We start from the raw sequence: 21,140 nt of genomic DNA, 5'->3' as shown, positions 1-21,140 counted from the left end.
GAGAGTGGTCCGCCCATGGGCCAGTTACAGATTAATATGTGAAAGGCGCATGATGGTACCTCTTCCAAGGGTTGTTGTGTGGATTAAATAAGAGAAAATGTAATAGCAGGTTGGGTGTTTTCTTTTTGTTGTTACACATGTTGCTGAGTTCCAGTTAGAGAAAACTAACCAAATTTGGCCCCAAATGGAAATTTATTTGAAGTGCTAAATAATAACAAAAATCCAGGATTATGTTATTGACAGAACTGAGGGTGTGTATGTATGTTTCTGTCTTTGATGGGGTGGGGGGACAGGGACAGATCTTATTCTTTCTTAATGTGTCTGTTGAGAGAGGAACTCTTCCAAATGGCTTTTAATTTTTTTTTTCAACCAAATTATACAACTGTCTATTCAGAGCACTTTTCATTATTTTAGTGTGTTCCTCCATTGAAGGCATGTGCATTTCCTTAAGGCAGTCTAAGAAAATGATAGGTTTCTTCTAGTTGGTGGTCATTTCAAAGTTTGTTTGCAAATGATTTTGGGTTTCCTCTGAAAATTTTTCAAAATAATGTTGCATACTTTATGCAAGGCATTGAATGCTTTAAAACAAGTAGCAGACTTTTTGAATTGGTAAAAATCAGAAGGTATTTGGGTTCATGAATGTGAAAAATTGCAGAGGCAGTAAGAAATCAAACTGTATAAGAAGATCGGCCATGTCAAGTTTTGCTTTAAACTGTGTCTAGTAACTGGATCGCACATGTCCTTAGAAGATGTAATCCATCCCAGCAAATGGAGCAAGGAACTGGACAGGGAGTGGCATGTTAATGCAATGTTAACAATAAGCCCTGCATTAAATTGCTGTTTTAGTTTTGGGTGGGACCTTCACATTTCAAGTATTCCAGTTTTACTCTGTGATTTGGGTCTGTTGGGTTCCAGTAAAGAGAAGGTGGTAACACTAGTTCCGAAGGATAATATAAAGCTGCAGTAGGAGCGAGGGCATACCAATTTGTTTTTCAATCTATTTTATTTCAGTTCAAAGCATCATTGCAGACAGGCACTGCAGGAAAACGAGCCACACTTTGGCAATACTCAACTGCTTTTGGAGATTGAAGAAGACTGGGTATAACCAAAGTGTGGCTTGTTTTCATGGGCTGTGTGTCTGCAAAGAAGCTTTGAACTGAAATAAAATAGATTGAAAAACAAATTGGTATGCCCTGTTGCTTCATACTGAGTGTTTACGTCACCCTTCTGGAGTACTGCCTATACCAGCACCCCGGAGGAAGACAGTGACCCCTCAGCCACTTTCAAGTCTTCAAGAGAGTGAGCTCTTTGATTTTCACAAGGAAATTGAATTGGAATTTATGGTTTTCCGGATCTCCAATAGGCTGCCTTCTAAAGCCATCATCTCGATAATTCGAAGAAAGCAAGTTGTAACCATGTAGAGGAAAGAATTAAATGTTAAGGGCATTAAATTCAGAGATGAGATTGTCACTTTCTCTAAGTCTCAGAAGGGATACGGTATGCCATTTGCAGAGACTGTTGCAGTTTTGAGGCTTCTGTAGCCCTCAAGGGAAAGAAGGGTAAGGAAAGAACTCTAGCTTTCCTTATATTTCCCTAATGTTGTTATTTAACCCCAAATGCTCAAACTCATAACACCAAGTATTTAATTTCCTTAGATGAAGTAAATACATTATAGCTGATCCCAGGTTGTTAATCTGGGGTAAATGGTTGAGTTGCAGGGGACCCACAAATCCTTTAAATTTGCCTGCAAATGTGTCTGAATGTCATTTTTCTGGGGAGTGAGTCCATTTCTCTAATCAGGTCTCAGAGGGATCCATGACCCTCAAGGTGCAGAGCCAACAATGAAATGTCACATGTAATACCACTGGCCCAAAGTAGTGTTGAGAATCCCCCTGAAACCAGTTACTTCTTACTGCTGTATGGTCTTGACTACAGTTTTGAAAGTATCTTTTCGGGCCATGTTTCCTGTCAAAAGTGGCAAAGCATAGTTGAGTGATCATGTCTGGTAGAGGTATTTACCCAATGAGGCACTTCAGAAATGCCTCAGAGGTTGTTGTCATGATTTTACAGGAGACTGCCACACTGATGATGTGTTGTCTTGGCAACCTTGGTAGCAATTGCCATATTTGTTTCTTCTGACAGGTGAAAGGAAGAGCGGTAGCAGCCTAATACTTTGGCTCTAGGCATCAACTTCGTGCAGATGGACTCGGTTTCTCAGGACCTTAGGAACGAGAGAGGAGGAGGAGAGGGATGGATTCAAGGAGGCAGAGACGGAGGGGTGAAAGGAGAGATGCTGTCCCTGCTTTGTCCTGGCGTCCCTCTGTTGTCTGTGAAGGGGGAGAGAGCTCTTTCTGAAACCAAACTCACCTTACTTCACTAATATTAGGACCTCTGAAAAAGTCAACTCCAAGATGCAATTTCTGGTTTATTAGAAAAATGGAAAGAAAAGGAAGGAAATGTCTTTAAGTCTTTACCTTGGGATGTTTTGCAAACGGGACCTCAGTAGAAAACTGCTGTGGGCCACAGTTTGTTTGGCCCATACAGTGTTTGTCAGTGAGTTGCTTATATTTACAGAGAGAGATTTTACATCTGTCTGACCCCTGGAGGTATTTGCAGGAGTGACCTCTGCTCTTAGCAGAGAGTCTAATTCTGGGACTCTCAATGTTTGATGAAGTAAATTTTTATGAAGGAAAGGGCCCAAGAAGGATGAGGGAGATTAGAAACGAAGGATTACTAGCTTTGGGGGCTCTAAATGTTGGTTACTTGAAATTTATTAAAATAAACAAAGTGAACAGTATGTGGTTCTATTTCTGATTTTGAGAAAATATTGCAAGAGGTCAGCTAACCTGTTAGTTTCATCTGTTTCTCAGCTTTCTAAGACTGCAGCCTGACTGTTGGATCTTCATCCTTGACTCCTTTAGCTCCTTGTCCCCACTAGCTCTGAAGGATGATGTCAGGGGCTCTGGCAGCAGTGAACTTGCCATTTTTCTTCCATCTGGTACTTATCTTCGGTTCCTAATCTCAGTGGTTGGCACCACAGAGTTGCAAAAGGCAGAAAGTCCCCCCATATTCTTCCCCTTCTGTCAACCCCCTACCTTCCTTCCATCCCATACCCACAAATAGCACACATTTATTTAGGCTACAAGCCTATTGATGTCCCTTTTCTCTTTTGGTTAAAGCTACTATAATCTCTTGCTCTGAATTACTACAACAGCTTCAGAACTGGCCAGCTGGCTTCTTCCTTTGTTCCTTTCTAATCTATTTTGTACACTGTTGCCAGTGATCTTTATAAAGCACAGATCACATGTGACTGTTTCCGCCTTGCTTAAAACTCTGGGCTGGCTTGCCTGCCCTCAGGACAGTGCAGTTCCTTGGCTCGGACTGTGCTGCCCTCAAGCTCTGGCTAGGCCTGTCTCAAGCCTCATCTTACTCTCTCCCCGCCTTCACCCTTTCTACTTGAGTACCAGTCCGTCATGCTCAGTGGGCCACAGAGCTTCATCCTTCCCAGGGCAAGTGGGCCGCACTCTGGGGCTTTGGATTTTCCTGGCCATGTTACTAACCAGGCCGGTAGCAGTGCCACTATCTGCACTGATCGTTAGATCACCGAATGTTGTTTTTTTTATGTGGTTCCTTTGTCCCGAGACTACGTGCTGTTTCAGATGTGTAGTCAAATACTGTCCTGAGGTCAGTTGATATATTTATATTTATTATGCCACCAACTTGATAAGCTTTATCAACAGGCTAATTTGTTTTAAACTTTAAGAATTGCTTTTAGGGCACCTGGGTGGCTCATTCGGTTAAGCGTCTGCCTTCCGCTCAGGTCATGGTCTCAGGGTCCTGGGATGGAGTCCCGCATTGGGCTCGTTGCTCGAGCCAAAAAAATTTTGTTTTTTAACTGTGTAAACCATCTATGTGGTTCAAAAATCAAAACTACATAACAAGGTGTGTTCATAGAAGTTTTTATTTTATACCTGATCCTCCTCCTCTGTTTCTCTTGAGTCTTCCTATCAAAGTTTTGGGGGGTTTGCCCATCTGTTAGGTAAGAAATCATTTCAGTACAGTTTAAATTTGTTTTCTCCTTAATGAGATACAGGATACCTGCTCAATGTCTGTGGTATGAATTGCAAAAATATTTTTTCCAGTATGTCATATGCCTAACTTTGCATATGTTGTTTTATTGCTGTACAAAAGTTTTACATCTTTATATATTATGTTTATGGGTCTTGCAGTGTATTGCTTTAGATTTTGAGTCACAGTTAGGAAGTCTGCCCTGTTCTTAATTTATGGGGAATTCATTAATGTTTTCTTCCAGTATATGTATGGTTTCACTTTTTATTTTTTAAACATCTAAGGTTCTTATCCTTTTGGAATTTATCTTATTTATTTATTTGACAGAGAGAGAGAGACAGGGAGAGAGGGAACACAAGCGGGGGAATGGGAGAGGGAGAAGCAGGCCTCCTGCCGAGCAGGGAGCCTGATGCGGGGCTTGATCCCAGGACCCCGGGATCACGACCCGAGCCAAAGGCAGACGCCCAATGACTGAGCCACCCAGGCCCCCCCTGGAATTTATCTTGACATTTGGTTTGAGGAAGGATCCAATTTTATCTTTTCCCACGTATGGAAAGTTCTTACTAGGGGGCCTCGGTGGCTCAGTCAGTTAAGCGTCCAGCTCTTGATTTCAACTCAGGTCATGATCTTGGGGTCATGAGGCCAGGCTCCATGCTGGGCATGAAGCCTGCTTAAGACTCTCCCTCTCCCCCCCCTTCCCCCCACCCCCGCCCCGTTCTCTCTCTCTCTCTTAAAAAAAAAAAAAAGAAAGTTCTTACTTTTTGTCTATTGATTTCAGATGCTGTTTTAATTGGATACTAAACTGTTGTATACATTTGGGTTTCTTACTGGATTTTCTATTTTGTTCCATTGGTTTGATTGTCAATTCATATGCCGTTACAAAACCATCTTTTAGACGCTTTGTAATTTTTTAACATCTGAAGGGCCAGTTTTTTCATATTGCTCTTTTTTAGTGTTTTCCTGGCTGCTTTTGCTTGTTTATTCTGCCATATAAACTTTATAATCAATTTGTCTAGTTTTAGGCAGCAACAAATGGATGGTATTTCTATTGAGATTATGTTAAATTTATTAATTAGCTTAGAGAGAACTGACATCTTTATGATGTTGAGTCTTCTTGTCCAAGATCGTGTCCCATCTTTCCTTTTGCTCTAGGCTACTTTTGTGATTTTTCAGGAGTGTTTGATGTTTTTTCCTATAAATTTTGTATGCTTCTTGTTGATTTTCAGTCTTAAAAAAAAAAAAATAGGTAATTCCTTTTAGAATCCCTCCAGAACTTCTCAGAGGGATGTATACACCCACATAGTCAAAACTTTTTATATATCATTTCAGATAGTTCATAGATGTCCCTCGCCAGCCCATCCTGTTATATTGTCCCCTCAAAACCCCTTCTCTTGTCTGTTCTCCATTCTCAGTACGTAGCTCTGTGTCCTACATACAGTAGGCAGTCTGTGCATATTTGTTGAATGGATGAATAAAGCAGGAAGGGGAAGATGAAAGTAGATGAAAGAGCGAGGCTATAAGACCCATATATGGAAAGATTGTCCTTGTACAGGGTGCCTGGGTGGCTCAGTCATTGGGCGTCTGCCTTCGGCTCTGGTCGTAATCCCAGGGTCCTGGGATCGAGCCCTGAATCGGGCTCCCTGCTTGGCGGGAAGCCTGCTTCTCCCTCTCCCACTCCCCCTGCTTGTGTTCCCTCTCTGTCAAATAAATAAATAAACAAATAAATCTTAAAAAAAAAAACAAAAACAGTGACCTTGTACAGACATCCAGATATTCCTAATTGTACAGTCTGCAGCTATTAATTCACTGCTTTGTAGTATGTTGTTCTCTTTGCCCTCATCCCAGAACTTTAATAAATAGCATGTTGATAATGATAGTTATCATTTATTGAATACTACAAAGACCAGGCGCTGGCTAGGTATTTTCCATAATTATTTCTTGTAATCCTTATAGCAATTAAGCAATAGGTTTTAGTATCTCCATTAAAATATGGAAGTTTCAAACACACAAAAGTGTGAATGGCATTATGAGCTCCCATATACACGTTACCTCCCTTTTACAGTTGAGGAAACAGGTTTTGAAAAATTAAGTAACTCAAGGTTACAAAGTTAAAGTCAGGTTTAGAACCCAACTCTTTTTAGCTCCTTATTAAGATTATTTTTCAGGGGTGCCTGGGTGGCTCAGTTGGTTAAGCGACTGCCTTCGGCTCAGGTCATGATCCTGGAGTTGGGATCAAGTTCCGCATCAGGCTTCCTGCTTGGCGGGGAGTCTGCCTCTCCCTCTGACCCTCCCCCCTCTCGTGCTTTCTCTCTCTCATTTTCTCTCTCTCAAATAAATAAAATCTTTTAAAAAAATTATTTTTCAAATTTTAAACTCCCAACTGGCCAGGGAAAAGAGAAAGCAAGGGAGACAGTCAAGAGCCACTCCATTCTAAACTCCAGCTCATAGTATTACATTAGTCTTCCCTTCTAATTCGTATTACAAAGATTTCCCTCACTTCTGTTTGCAAACAGTAAGCCCTCCTATCACCCCTTCCTCCTTGTTCCCTAATGCTCTGCTCTCACTTGCCTTCTCTTGGCACACACTGTCCCCTGACTAAGGAAATGGGGCTGTAGAGCCCCGCTAGGGCTGCATGGGCTCCACCTCCCCCAGCAGCACCATCACCTTCTTCGTGGCCTTGGACAAGTCAGGGCCTTGACAAGTGTGTGTGGCGCCTCATATAATACAGTCCAGTACTAGTTGATTTTTAAAGGCCTGCCAGTGTTTTGAGTACCTGGCTCCCAGCATGATATTGGGAACATAGTAAGAACTTGTGAATTTAAATAACAGTAAAATTTGCTGCTCTTATTCATTTAGCCCATAGGTTTAGTGTGGTACTGTAACTTGTGAATGATGCTCTGAAGCCCTGGCAGTCACTAGATCTGACCACCCTAGATATTGGCTGCTCATATAGCTGGTACTCTGCTGTCAGCTGCCTCAGTTCCAGTCAGGTTCAAACCTTTCTAAGGTCAGAGTCCAAGACAGCAGAATAATTGGCCCCTAGAGTTCTGGATCTTTTTCTCAGGCAGTGAAGTGTTGAGGATGAAATTTTCATGTCTTCCTTTGAACATTTTTCAGCAAATACTGTGGGATCCCATAGCTCTTTCCCAAAGTTAGAGGCAATAGAGAAGTTATCCTCTTTCGCATTTTTTGTTGTTGTTAGCTCCTCAAGTTGACCCTTTTGTCATACTCCCTGGTGATAGACAAGAGAAAGCTAGAGATGAAAATAATTCCTGCTTCTCCAAAGACAAAAACTTCCAGCACTTGGAGGAGAGGCGAATGGAGTTCATCTGTGAAGTATGCACAGAGGTCTAGTGAAGGTTGGGTGATCTGCATGGTGTCCTAGGGCAGTAATGTGGGCAGTAGGAGCTCCATAGTCTTCAATGCTTCTGATACTCAGCTACTGAGGTGTAAGAAGAGTAGGATTCCAAGCTGAAAGTGATCTGTTCTTACCTGTGCCCGTTCTTTGAGAGCAGGATTATGCTGAATGTCTTCTCTGTAAGGACAGCTTTAGATAAGGGTGTTTGGCTGGGCTCAGTAAAGATCTGCTGGATGGACAGGCACACACTGTCCCCTGACTAAGGAAATGGGGCTGTAGAGCCTCACTGGGGCTGCATGGGCTCCACCTCCCGCAGCAGCACCATCACCTTCTTGGCCTTGGACAAATCAGGGCCTTGACAAGTGTGTGTGGCGCCTCATATAATACAGGATAAGTAGCCTCTAAATTAATGGCATCTCTTCTTTAAAAACACTTTATTTATCTACACTATCAATGATGAGCACTGGGTAATATATAGAATTGTTGAATCTCTATATTGTACACCTGAAACTAATATAACACTGTATGTTAACTATACTGGAATTAAAAACAAACAGCAGCAACAACAAAACCCCACTTTCTTTACTATGTATCTCTGCACTGCCTCTGAACAGAGAAGTTACCAAAAAAGTAGGAGAAAGACTGAGGGATCAAGAGCTTCACAGCTTTTTCAGTCCCATGCTTGGGCAGTATCCAGCGGTGAAGGTTCCGGCTCTGGAGTCAGACAGCGTGGGTTCATTTACGGACTCTGGCACTCACTGGCTTTGTGATTTGGGGCAAGCCGTTTACTTTTGATAGGATTCTACTTTCTCATTTGAAAGTGGAATTAATAATGGTAACTACCTCACAGGTTTTGCAGAAGTTATATAAGGCTACTATGCAAAGTACCTGGCATAGTGCCTGGAATATAATAAACCTTTGCAAGTGGAAGCTCCTGTTGTTAGATTCCTACCTTAACCCTTCCAAACTGTGTCCTTTTCCCTTTCCAGAGCGTGTTCTTCATTGCTTTCCACTTATAGAGTGTGTACCAAAAACATAGGTAACAGGGAGAGTCTCATTTCTGTCATTACTGACCTGGTAGATCTTAAGACACTTGTCAGCACCTCCGTTTCCTCATCTACAAAATGTCTGAATTGGACCAGGTGATTTCAAACATTCCCATATCTCCGGCTAATTTTCAATGAGTTTAAGGCTTTGAATTCTCTCAGACTGTAGCCCAGCACTCTCTGTTATGAGAGGCCTAACCCAGCCCATTTTCTCTCCCTTTCCTAGCTGACTCCATCTCAGACCAGCTGTTTGAAACTAGCAGTGTGGTTGTCTATAAAGTTTATTCTTTTTTTAAAAAAAATTTTGCAGTATTTGACATAGAGAGAAGATACATACGTAACTTAGATAAGTGATGAGGCAGAGTGATTTTTTAGAAGTACATCTGTGAACGGATTATCCAACCTAAGAACTATAAAATAAAATATTTTGGCAGGTGGATTTTATGCTTCCTTTTGACATTTAATGAATGTTTACAATGTTATAGGAAATGTCCTTCACACATATTGACTCATATACATGCAGTGGCTTATTAGTGCTTATAGCTACCCCACTAATAAGCACTAATATCCCTATTTTACATATGAGGAAAGTGAGGCCTAGAGAGTTAGGCCACTTGTGTAAAGCCACACAGCCGTTGAGAGGGACAGCGCTGTGATTCGGCCCCTGGGCAGCGGGCGGGCTGGCTCTAGAGCCTCTGACCCTTACTGTTAGGCACCTAGTCTCTTGAATCACCAGGCCTGGTTTGGTATTGTATAGTTGCCTGAGCTCTCTAATTTGTACATTAAATGGGTATCTTTGAATTTGAACTTTGGTACGGTGTTACCATGTGTCCAGTTTGATTATTCCCTGCTGAGGAAAAGTGTATTCTCATAATCAAGTTGGTGAAATCTCAGAACTTACCCACATCTTCAGGTCACTGCAAAATGCCTATAAGGACCAGTGACAAAGCCAAGAGTTTTTTGTTTTGTTTTTTTAACATCTAAGAAGTTGGATATAAAAGCATTGGAGTGATGATTGCTTATTGAGACTCTCGACTATAGGATGGAAGAGTCCCAGTAGGTGGAATGCAGTCACTCGTTAGATGACTGTGTTGCTCCAGAGATTTTGCAGTTTGGCCTGTGAAGAGTCATCTTGGGTGAACTATTCAATCAGAGCAGCGGGGCCAGAAAGGCAGGCAAAAGACAGATAAGCCTCTCAAAGCCTCCTTCCAAGGCTAGCCTTGAAAAATTGCTTGTTTCTAAGAGTTAGAAGATAAGAGGACACAAGCAGTTTGTTACGCTGACTGTTTTGATGTTTTGTCTCATTGTGTTTTATAGAATGCCTCAAAAGAAGAGTTTCATTAGAAATTGAGAGACTCTGGAAAAAGAAATTAGTTTAATATAATGGTTATTATAGGCTTATCAAGAATCAGATGCTGCCAGTTTTGAGATGTGGAAAACAACCTTTCTAGTGGTCCTTAGTCCGTTCTGTCTCTGCCTCCTTGAGAATTTAGTGGTGGGGTGGTGGCAGTGGTAGTGATGATAGTGGCTAGCAGCTGATGCATTTATTGAGCACTTACTGTGTCCTCAGTGCATACTGCCGATGCTTTAGGTATATTAACTCCTTTAATCTTTTAACCACCCAGTGAGAGAAGTACTATTATTTCCCCTATTTTGTAGATGAGAAACCTACGCCCCTCAGACCACACACTTTGTGATTGGATGTTCAAGCTTCACACCAGGTAATCTGGCTCCAGCTCCATCCTTAACCATTAAGCTACACTGCTGCTCAGGACAGCCGTGGGCCCTCTGCCCCAGAAAGTGTGCAGATGGACAACATTGCCTGTAATTTAGAGAACACATGGACTCTTCTTTCCTTTCCTAGTCCATGGACTCAGGTTTAAACCCCATGCTAGACTTGTGTAAATTCCCTGCAGGCAGAGATTATATCTTATTTAATTTTGCTTGGCACATAGTAGGAACTAAATAAATGTTTATGAATGAGTAGAGTGTTGGAAATGACACTGGCTTTGAAGCCAGCCAGACCTACCTGGGTTTCTATTTTTAAATTCCCTTGTTATAAAAATAATACATGTTTATTATAAAAAATTCTGAAATATATGAGGAAGAAAATAAATCCCCCATCATGACACTACCTAGGAACCTACTGTTAGCATTTTGATATATTTTCTGTTTTTTAAATGCAAATGTGTACATGCATGTACATATATTTTTAAACCAAATTGGAATTTTATATACAATTGCATGCTGTTTTTTTTTTTCTTTTGGTATATTGAGAGCATTTCCTCATGTTATTAAAAATCTTCAAGAGCCTAATTAAAAAAATTTATTTAGCTATAATTCACATACCATACAATTTACTGTTTTAAAGTGTACAACTTAAAAGTCTATGTAACCATCACCACTTTCTAATTCTAGAACATTTTCATCACTCCCAAAAAAAACCCCATACCCATTAGCATTCACTCCCCAACTCCCCCTCCTCCTAGCCCCTGGCAACCACTGATCCACTTCCTAGCTCTGTGAATTTGCCTGTTCTGGACAGTTCATATAAATGAATCCTCCAGCATGTGGCCTTTCATGACTGGCTTCTTTCACAGAGCATAGTGTTTCTAAGTTTCACCCCTGTTGTATGTTTTCTGTATTCCATTCCTTTGTATGGCTGAATAATATTCCATTTAATGGATATACAACATTTTGTTTGTTCATTTATCAATTGGTGGACATTTGGGTTGTTTCCAGGTTTTGGCTGTTACATATAATGCTCCATGTGTGGATATATGTTTTCATTTTATTTGGGTTAGACCTAGGATTGGAATTGCTGGCTCATATAGTATCTCTGTTTAACTTTCTGAGGAACTTGTAAACTGTTTTCCACGGTGGCTACACATTTTACATTCCCATCAGCTATGTGTGAGGGTTCCAATTTCTCTACATCCTCAGCAACACTTGTACTTTCCGTGTGTGTTTGTTTTATTATAGCATCCTAGTGGGTGTGGGGTGGTAGCTCTTGGCAGTTTTGATCTCCATTTCCCTAATGGCAACTGATATTGAGCATCTTCTCGTGTGTTTATTGGCCATTTTGTATATCCTCTTTGGAGAGAGATTTATTCCAATCCTTTGCCTGATTTTAATGGGCTTATTTGTCATTTTGTTGGTGAGTTGTAAGAGTTCTGGATACTGTATTCTGATATGCTAATATTTATATATTCTGGATACTAGACCCTTATCAGATAAATGATTTGAGAGTATTTGTTCCCATTCTGGGGTTCTCTTTTTACTTTCATAAAAGTATCCTTTAATACACAAAAGTTTTTAAATTTGATAAAGTCCAATTTATTTATATATTTATTTATTTTTGGTTGCTTGTGCTATAGGTATCCTATAGAGAGCCTAATTTTTACCGGCTGCATATTTCATAATATGTCTGTAATATCATATTTACTTAAAAACCTCATATTGTACATCTAAATTTCCAGTTTTTTTACCAGTGATGCTATTCTTCTGAATTCAGTATACATAAATATTTCATTATATCTCTAATTAATTATTTCCACATAGATGGATTCCTAGAAGTGGGTCTAAAGGCATAAATATTAAAAAAAATTTTTATTCTATTATGGGCTTCTCATTCTTTTTTATTTATCTATAATTATACAACTGATATATAAACATTCTGATAAAACATTCAGACAGCGCACATAGAGAATATCCTCCCAACCCCCACAAATTCTCATGTCTTCCTCCAAAGACACTTTTTATAGCTCTAGATGAGCAGATTACTTACTGTATTACTTTCCTAAAGGATTTTTACCAGTTTATACTTTCATCAGCACTGTGTGGGCACCTGTCTCAATGCTCCCTCCCTTGCGTTATTAATACAAGTAATATTTTTATAATAATAGCAGCTAACACTGAGCATTTACTGTTGACAGGAACTTTTCTAAAACAATTCAGATGCATTATCCCATTTCATCTTCACACACCCACACAAGAACTGTAAAGACGTTAAGGTCACAGTGATTAAGGTGACTTGCCCAAGGTCATTGAGTAAGTATTTGAGGCTTTAAACTGAAGTCTGCCAAATCAGAGTGCGTGGTCTAGAACTGCTGCTTCTCAAATATTATCATTGCAAAATTTTTCCAATTTGATCACCCCAAAATAGCGTTAATGTTTTAATTTGCATTTCTTTAATTATTCATAAGGGTGAACTTTTTAAATCAGTTGGATTTTTTAATTTCTTTTGTGAATTTTCTTTGTACATTTAAAAAAAATTGAAATGTTAATTTGTTTATTGATTTGTATGATCTTTCTATTCTAATATTAACCACTTATTTTTCACTTCATATGGCACGTTTATCATTTATCTTTTAGTATTGTTGATACTGTTTTTTGGAAGTTTATGTTTTTATGTAATCACATCTATTATTTGTGAATTTCTTCTGTTTCCTTTATGTGTAAAAAGGCCTTTTCCATTATGACCTCAGTTACGTATTCATTAAATATATTACCTTTTAAGTATCTTAAATAGTCACCTTAAAAAGTCACCTTAAAAATGTGTTTTTTCTTTCTATTGTTCTTGTTAAGTCACAAATCTACCTTACAGTTCTACTAGTGACAGTGGATTGGGGAATTTGCAATCATATATTCCCTGAGACACTTTTGGGCAGTTTTCTGGCTTGCGGATAATTATTTTCTCATTGAAAGAGCTATCAGTGGTTGGTATTTAATCAACATTCAAAGAAAAAAATAGCAAATGTGCTGTGTAACACACCTAGTGCTAGTGGCCGCCAGTCTATTAGATACCTAGGAAGCCCTCCCCACTGCGCCCCTCCCCTGTTTTATATACTTAGGAGTTTGGTATTTTGGTTCAAGTGCTGTCTTGAAAACGTACATGACTTGGCAGGTCACTTAATTTCTATCAGTTTTTTCATCTGTAAAATGACAGGTCTGAATTACATAGTCTCTAAGGATAATTTTAGTTGCAAAATTCCCTGATTTTTATTATCCTTCTGATCAAGAATCATTTCATGTATGTTTGGTATCGATAAAAACTTTTAAAAAGTTGTCATTAGTGATGTGTGGCAGAGTGGCTGAAGGGAGGCAGAGTGACAGGTGACAGAAGTGCATGGGAGGGGGGAGGAGGTGAGGAATGGGAAAGACAGGGAGTGAGGACTGAATCTGGTAATAGCCAGGGAGAAGTTAGAGGGTGGCTAAGTTTGAAGTGAGCTGGGAGCTTCAGTGGGTGAAGCTCCTTGCAGGAGGGGTAGTTCTGATCTGATAGATGCTCAGAGCATTGAGTGGAAAGCCTGTGGGCAGGGGCAACAGGAGGGCACTGCTTGCATTTGAGAGAGACTGAAAAGTCAGCACATGGTCAGTGCTACCAAATACCTGCACAGGGTTACCTCAGAGACAAAGCTGAGTCCAGCTTTTTCAAAAGAGAGACTGGAGCCATAGAAGAGTCCAGGTGATAGAAGGGACACAACAGAACGCCTTGTGGTGCCTCTGTAGTGTACATTGATGCTCAGACTCTACCTGCCCGGGTGAAGACAGATGCACCAAGTTTCCACTGAATGTTGGTAGCATACAATCTCTTCTGATGATACTTGACCTTGCTGCTTGAATTTTTTCACACGTAATTGTAAAGAGTAGGCCTCTTTCACTAATAAATGAACTAATAAATTCACTTTCTAATTTATACTTCTTCTCTTATGAGTTTAGGCTGTGTTATCAAACCTCCAAAGTCCAATTAACTGTGGGACTTTTATAGGATGGAGTGTTTGTATCTGGAAGGTTGACAACCAAACTAGACCTTTTGGTAAATTAAGTTCAAGCTATCAAGGGAAGTCTCTTGGCAGCCAGCCAGCCAGCCTGTTCCAACGGCACTCTTTCCAGATACACATCTCCATCCGTCTTTCAGCAGAGACCAGCAAAAGAAATAAGGCGTCTCAAATGCAGGTGCTCCTGTCAGGCCAGCCAGCAGCACATCTCTGTCTGTGGAGAGGGGTTGAGGAATGCTAACACTGAGCCCAGAAATTCTGTCAAGACTAAAGTAGTAATTAAGAACAGGGATCCAACAGATCTTCATTTGAACTGTGCTCAGACTTATTAACTGTATGGTCTTGGGCATAACCTGTTAGACATTAGTTTCCTCATATGTACATTAGGGATAATAATGGTATCTACCTCATAGGGATGTTAGGGAAATTAAATGGAAAAGTATGTGGACAGTGCTTAGCACAATGCTGGACATTATTACCGTCATGGAGCAGTTGATGACTTTGTCAAAGGCATTCAAGAGATTCAAGCATTTGAAAAAGAGCAGAGACCAGTGGATTGGGCAAAAAGGATGTTTTAATCACCTCTTATTCACCCTGTTGCTGAGGGAAGAATTCCTACCCTAGGATTATGGGGATGAACACACAACAGTGGACACTGGCAGGTGGGACTGACCGCAGCTTTTATTAGTCATATATACTCAGAGCCCCAGAAGAGGACACAGTCTGCTACTCAGGGCCACTCAGGGTTGCCCTCAGGAGCAGAATGAACAATCAGGGGCTGTGGGAGGCAGGCTTTGTAGTATCAAAAGGGTGAGGCACCTCCTGGTTTCTGCCAGGGGATGTGATTGGCTTGCTAGAATAATCTTGGGGGCTGATAAGGAACTGAAACCCACTAGTCAGGGGTAAACAGGAACTGGACCTTAGTCCCTTTGATAAGGAGGATTGTTTGGCTCAGGGACCTTGTCTACTAGAGCAGAGTGGGTAATAGAATTTGAAGTTAGGTCATTTGAGGCCTTCCTGATTTTATCAGATGGCAAGGCAGCACATAATATTGAGCCTTGAATTTAGACTTTGTGCCACAAAAGAGAATGCAGGCCTTGAAATGCTGTTCAATACAGCTGTCGGGGAAACTGGGTAGAAGGCTATGGAAGATAAGTAGAGGTGTCTGATTCTGGGCAAGACAAATGGCATAGTGGCTGGAAAGGAAATATCATGGTAGTTCATATATAGTGTCATAAGCAGAGATCTCTTCATTGTTTTCAGTTCAGCATACATTCATTGATTGGCTGTACCATCCTAGGCCCTTCCAAGGCTTAACCAGGTTCAGTTGACCATGTTAGATCAGGAGCAGTTTGACCTCTAGTTACTTTGGCAGCAGCCAGGGAAGCCAGACTAGCCCTGGAAGACCAGATTGCTGAAATGCATTCTACAGGAGTTGGGGTTGGTGCTAGGCCGTAGAGCTACTTGCCTCAGGCATGGTTATTGGAGTCCTCCATATTTTGTAGGTTTTATTCCCAGAGCTATTATGGAGTTTATTTTTCTGACTGGAGCCAAAGGCAGGTGCAGAAGGGAAGGATCTGAAGATGATTTGAGATTCTTTAGAGGTGAAGAGTTGCTTAAGACATATTATGAAAAAAATGATTGGAGTGGCGCCCGGGTGGCTCAGTCATTAAGCGTCTGCCTTCCGCTCAGGTCATGATCCCAGAGTCCTGGGATCGAGCCCCACATCAGGCTCCCTGCTTGGCAGGAAGCCTGCTTATCCTTCTCCCACTCCCCCTGCTTATATTCCCTCTCTCTCTGTCAAATAAATAAATAAAATCTTAGAAAAAGAAAAAAGAAAAAAGTGATTGGAGAACAGGCAGTGTTGTATAGTGCTTTGTTCCTCAGAGAGGGTTCCTGGACTGACAGTATCCATATCACCTGGAGCTTATTAGAATTGCAGAATTCAGGCCCCACCCCAGAACTTCTGGATCAGATTCTTTTCTTTGACAGGATCCCAGGTAAGAAACCTTTTAGTGGATAGAAGGGCAAGAGCTTTAGGTCAGGCAAACTGGATTAAGATCTCAGTTCCTCTACTAATTTGCTGTATGATCTTGGGCCTCTTCCTTAACCTTTCCACTATTAGGATTTATTGTAAATTGGGTTTACCTATCTTGCTGGATTGTTAGTATTAAAGGAGTTAACATAAAAAGTGCTTAGAAACATAGTAAGCTACTTAATTATTAGTAGCTCTTATTAGTAGTTATTTGACAAATAATATCTGTATATAATTTGACAGAATATGAAAAGAAAGAGCAGGATATCATTAGGGCTAACTCTGTCATGAGACATGAGTTGATAATTGAGAAAAATATCCTAAGCTGATGGGGCAGTGGATGTGATTGGTTCACTAACCATTTCCCTCAGGGTGAGACCGTAAGTGTACTTGTCAAATAACCAAGAGTTGACAGCTATACTTCTTAATGGCCACTGAACTCTTGGAAGGGAAAATTATCTGCGGAAGTGGTAGCTAAGTCTTGGCATCCAGCAAGGCCTTCACATTATAGAGGACAATGGCTTGAGAATTGAGACCTGGGCTCATTCTGCCCCTTGGTAACTCATGACCCTTAACCACACATTTAACATTTCTGAGCCTTGGTCTTCATCTATAAAATGAAGATTAATGGGATGAGGTGTAAATTCCGGTACACAAGCAAGGGATTATCATCTCCATATCATCCTTACTTGGTGTCTACCATATTGCTCACTAGACAGCATACAAAGCCCCAGAGGTGAATTTTATACTTGATGCCACCAGCCACTTGAGAATCTTCACTCCTGGGGTTCTTCGGAGTTGTTCAGGTTGCCTGGATTTCCCAGTGACCAGAATGTACCTTAGGAAAGCACATAGGCCATTCAGGTATTGCTATAAATCTCAAGGACTGGAGCCGTAGGAGACTAGACTTTGGAATAGAATGAGAATGATAGTGGTAATACCGTCAGAAGCAACAATGACAATACATATGACAGGATACTACCACGAATCCAGGAGTGCCAAATACGGAAACCTCCATCCCTTACACTACTGTTACTGCCTTTCAGGCCCTCCATGTAAGAGACAAGACCAAATGACAACTGCTTTTAAACTTGAGAAATCTGGGCCCACTAAAAGCTGCAGTCACCCTTTTCTGACCTCACCCATTCACCTTGTATTCTCAGAAATAATTGCTAGTGGTTCTCTTTTAACTTAGCCGATTCCTTAGATAACCTTACATTTTAAATCATTTTGTGTGTAGCAAATGCCCCATTTCTTGTCTCTGAATGTGTGATCTTTGCTCTAATTATGTTGAGAGTGCCTGTTGTTTCACCTGACTCCAGTTGTTTGTGAGATACTAAATAGCCGTGGGGTTAAAGCCGACTTGGATCAAAGAGCAACTCAGCCTCTCAGGACCTCAGTTTCCTCGCTTAGAGAGGGAAGAGATTGGACTAAGGTCATTTGGTCATGCGACAAGAGTACGTGATAGATAAAGTAATGAACTTCTGTTTGCTGAAAGCAATGAATAGGGCTCTCCAAGGTCTCTTCCAGCTCTCTGGTTCCAGCAGAGCCCAGGCATCAAGGTGGAAGTAAAGATTTTATTCAGGAGAAAGGGATTATCAGCAGCAACAGGAAAAAAAAAACCAAAAACTTTAAGCAGCTAAGGTTGCATTGAGCCAGACCGTAAGAGAGATGTCTCAGACCATGAGATAGATGTGAGCAAAGGACAATGCAGAATTGTTAGGGTAACCAGAATCGAGGACCCTTGATTATGTAATAAAATGGCTTTTCTCTCTTGGATGTTGGAACACACAAATCTAGGAAGAGGTGGGCCCAACTTCTCCATGGAACTCCATAATATAGGATGTCGAAGGTAACAACCTGTATAGACAACATAATAGAAGGCGACCTATTCTTCCTTTCCATTGCTAGTCACTTTCGTTATTAGTCTAGCCCTCATGTCACTGGGAAAGCTCTGCTTTAATTGTGCTATTCCTATTTCAGAAGCTCCTCCCTCAAGACAGGTGGAAGTTCCTCTGCTTATTTTCTGGCCTCCCTAACCTGGGTAGCCTTGTGCTCCACCCTTCCTCTTCCGTGAGTGGTTTTGGAGACCCACCCTAGCCAGCCCAGTGTCCCTAATAATGATGGCAGCTAGTTACGGATGTCCTTCCAGAGCCGGGTGCAGTGCCAGTGTCCTGGACACGTACAGCACCCAGGCCAGGTGTGCCGCTTCTGGAATGGAGTTCATGGCTCTTCCTCTGTCTGGAGTTCTTTACCTTTCACCCTGGCCTGTTGGAGTTGTACCTCACTTGCGTTCACCAGCTGTAGTTCTTGCCTTTTCCTTGTCGCTCACAGGGATCAGTCTGTTTGTTTGTTGTTGTTTTTCTCTTATTCCTTTCCTTCTTGTCTCTTACGGATTGAGTCCTTTTAAGAGATCTGATTTCAATCATTCTAGCATTGGATCAACTTTATTACCAATTCCCTGTGGACAAAGATCTTGTTTTATATTCATTTGAATCCCTCACAGCACTTAGCAATGTGCTGAGTAAATAATAGGCAAATGACCCATAATTAGGAATAGGATGACATGTGTATATATAGTATAGTAATTGGGGAATGGGAGGTCCAGTTCCTGAGGTATAGAAAAGAGCCTCCTACTCTCCAGTAGTGACAACAAAGGCCTTTGAGTGCTTTGCTGAGGACATCACCAGCACTTGTAGATTTCAGAACATCTATTTTATTTAATTAAGCAGTGCATATCGAGAGTAAGTCTTCAGTGTTGTATTCCTCCTTGTTCATCAAAGGGATTGCATGTTTCCTATGAACTATGACTTAGTTCTCACTTCTGCTTTTTCTGGTTTTTGTCTTGTTTCTTTTTAACTTAAAAAATTCTTAAATTTTCAACTCCTTTTTGGAAGTAGACAATAAAAATTTAAATAAATAATAAACAACAAATAAATAAATATTCTTTGTGCTCCTTTTAGAAAGCCGGCCTAGTTTCTACTTTGTGTTGAATTCCCATTTGTGTTTTGGGTCATTATGCAGCACTTGGTTCAGCCAATTAAGTTTTTTCTTTCTGAGTATCTTTATTCTATACAGTATAGTCTTTTCTTGAGGCTTTAATATTGTTCCTTTGAGGAACATCCATCTTTGTGGTGCTATTTTGTTGCTTAAATGTTCTTCCCTTGGGACCTTTGACAGTTTTCCCAAGACTAGCAATTTCAGTAAGTGCTTAATAACATAATTTAGGTTGCCTCTATACAAGAACTACAGGACTTAGAGATTCCAACATGAAGTGTTCTAACTCTGAAAGGCACACTTTCACAACATTATATCTAATGCTGTATTCTCTCTCCTCAGTTTAACTTCCCTACAAAGGGAATTAGGGGAAACAGTAAAATATGTTAGAGGCTCTTTTATTTTAGTTGTGAGATCAGCAAAGTATAGTTTAGCCTCTATAGTACATTTCAGTAGCTCCCAAATCACCAGTGTATTCCTCATGATTATATATTAGCTTTATTTAATAACAGTATTCTGTACCTGAAAGTGGTCTACAAAGACTATATAGTTTAATTGTTTATTTACAGATAGATACTTGAGCTGTCAAGTCAGATAGCTAGTTTCAAAACAATTTAATGAGGATGATTCACAGTCCAGTAATAACAACTACCACATGTAGTAGTTTCTATGTGCTAGGCGGGGCTTTAAGTGTAAACACGCCCACTCATTAATTCTCTTATAAGTAACATATAGCTGAGTTTTTAAAAACCCAATCAGAGAACCTCTCTGCCTTTTAAAGATTTATTTATTTGAGAGAGAGAGATTGAGAGAAAGAACGCACGCATGCGTGCAACCTGAACACAAAACCTAATGCTGGACTCGATCATGATCATGACTCTGAGATCATGTGACCTGAGCTGAAACCAAGAGTCAGACACTTAACTGACTGTGCCACCCAGAGGCCCCATCTCTCTGCCTTTTAATAAAAAAGTTCAATTTGTTTATTGTGATTAATAATACATTTGGACTTATTTCTGCCATCTTCAATTGTTTTCTGTTTAATGCGATTTTCTTTTGCCTTTCTTTTTTCCTTTTCTCACTTGCTTTTGGATTAATCACATTTTCTTTATTTTCTTTTGTATGCCCTGTTTGCAAATATTTATCTTGCTTCTATTCTCCTACATCCTTACCTGTTAATATACATACTTCATTTAGGCTAAAGGCTAAAGTCAATCATTGTTTTTGTCATCCTCTTGACTCTTGGAACACCCTGACTCTGGTCTCTCATCTTCCATGTTGTTGTTGATTGTTAATTTGAGAGAGGCATTGGATTTCTACGAATACAGACTTTAGAGCCTGGCTGCCTGAGTTTGGACCCCAGCTCTGCCACACATTAGTGTAAACCCTAGGTAAGTTATGTAACCTCTTTGTGCGACAGTTTTTTTAATCTGTAAAATGTGGATAATAAGAGTACCTACTCCATAGAGTTGTTGAAAGGATTAAATGAATTAATATATGCAAAGCATTTAGAACAGTGCTTGGCACATAGTAAGCTTTCAGTAAGTGCTATATGGTTGTCATTATTCTGTTTTGTTTTTAACCTTTCCTTCCAGTACCCATTTTTAAAGTCAGTGCATTTTAAGTATACCAACACATTTCTTAATTTTTTATTGAGATATAATTAACAACTGAGCTTAGATGTTATGTTTGAAGAGCTTTGACAAATATCTACTCTTTAAACACCACCCAAAATAAGATGTAGAACATTTCCAATCCCCAGAAAGTTCTTTTGTGTCTCGTTCCATTCAGTTCCCTTCCCTACACCATCCCAACAACCTCCACATTACTATCTGATATTTATCACCGTTAATTAG

The 21,140-nt window shown here is 40.3% G+C and overlaps 1 protein-coding gene across 6 annotated transcripts in view; it reads left to right on the top strand.

Moving 5' to 3' along the window:
* The window catches only part of ZBTB40 (zinc finger and BTB domain containing 40), a 74,196-nt gene that overhangs the window by 2,459 nt on the left and 50,597 nt on the right, over positions 1–21,140 (top strand). The window lies entirely within an intron of this gene.

The sequence above is a fragment of the Callorhinus ursinus genome, unplaced genomic scaffold (assembly GCF_003265705.2).
Source record: "Callorhinus ursinus isolate GAN/ISIS: 27379988/994484 unplaced genomic scaffold, GSC_fseal_2.0 scaffold18, whole genome shotgun sequence".
Classification (NCBI taxonomy): domain Eukaryota; kingdom Metazoa; phylum Chordata; class Mammalia; order Carnivora; family Otariidae; genus Callorhinus; species Callorhinus ursinus.
Note: the sequence above shows the minus strand (reverse complement) of the source record. Positions and strands in the feature narration are given on the sequence as shown.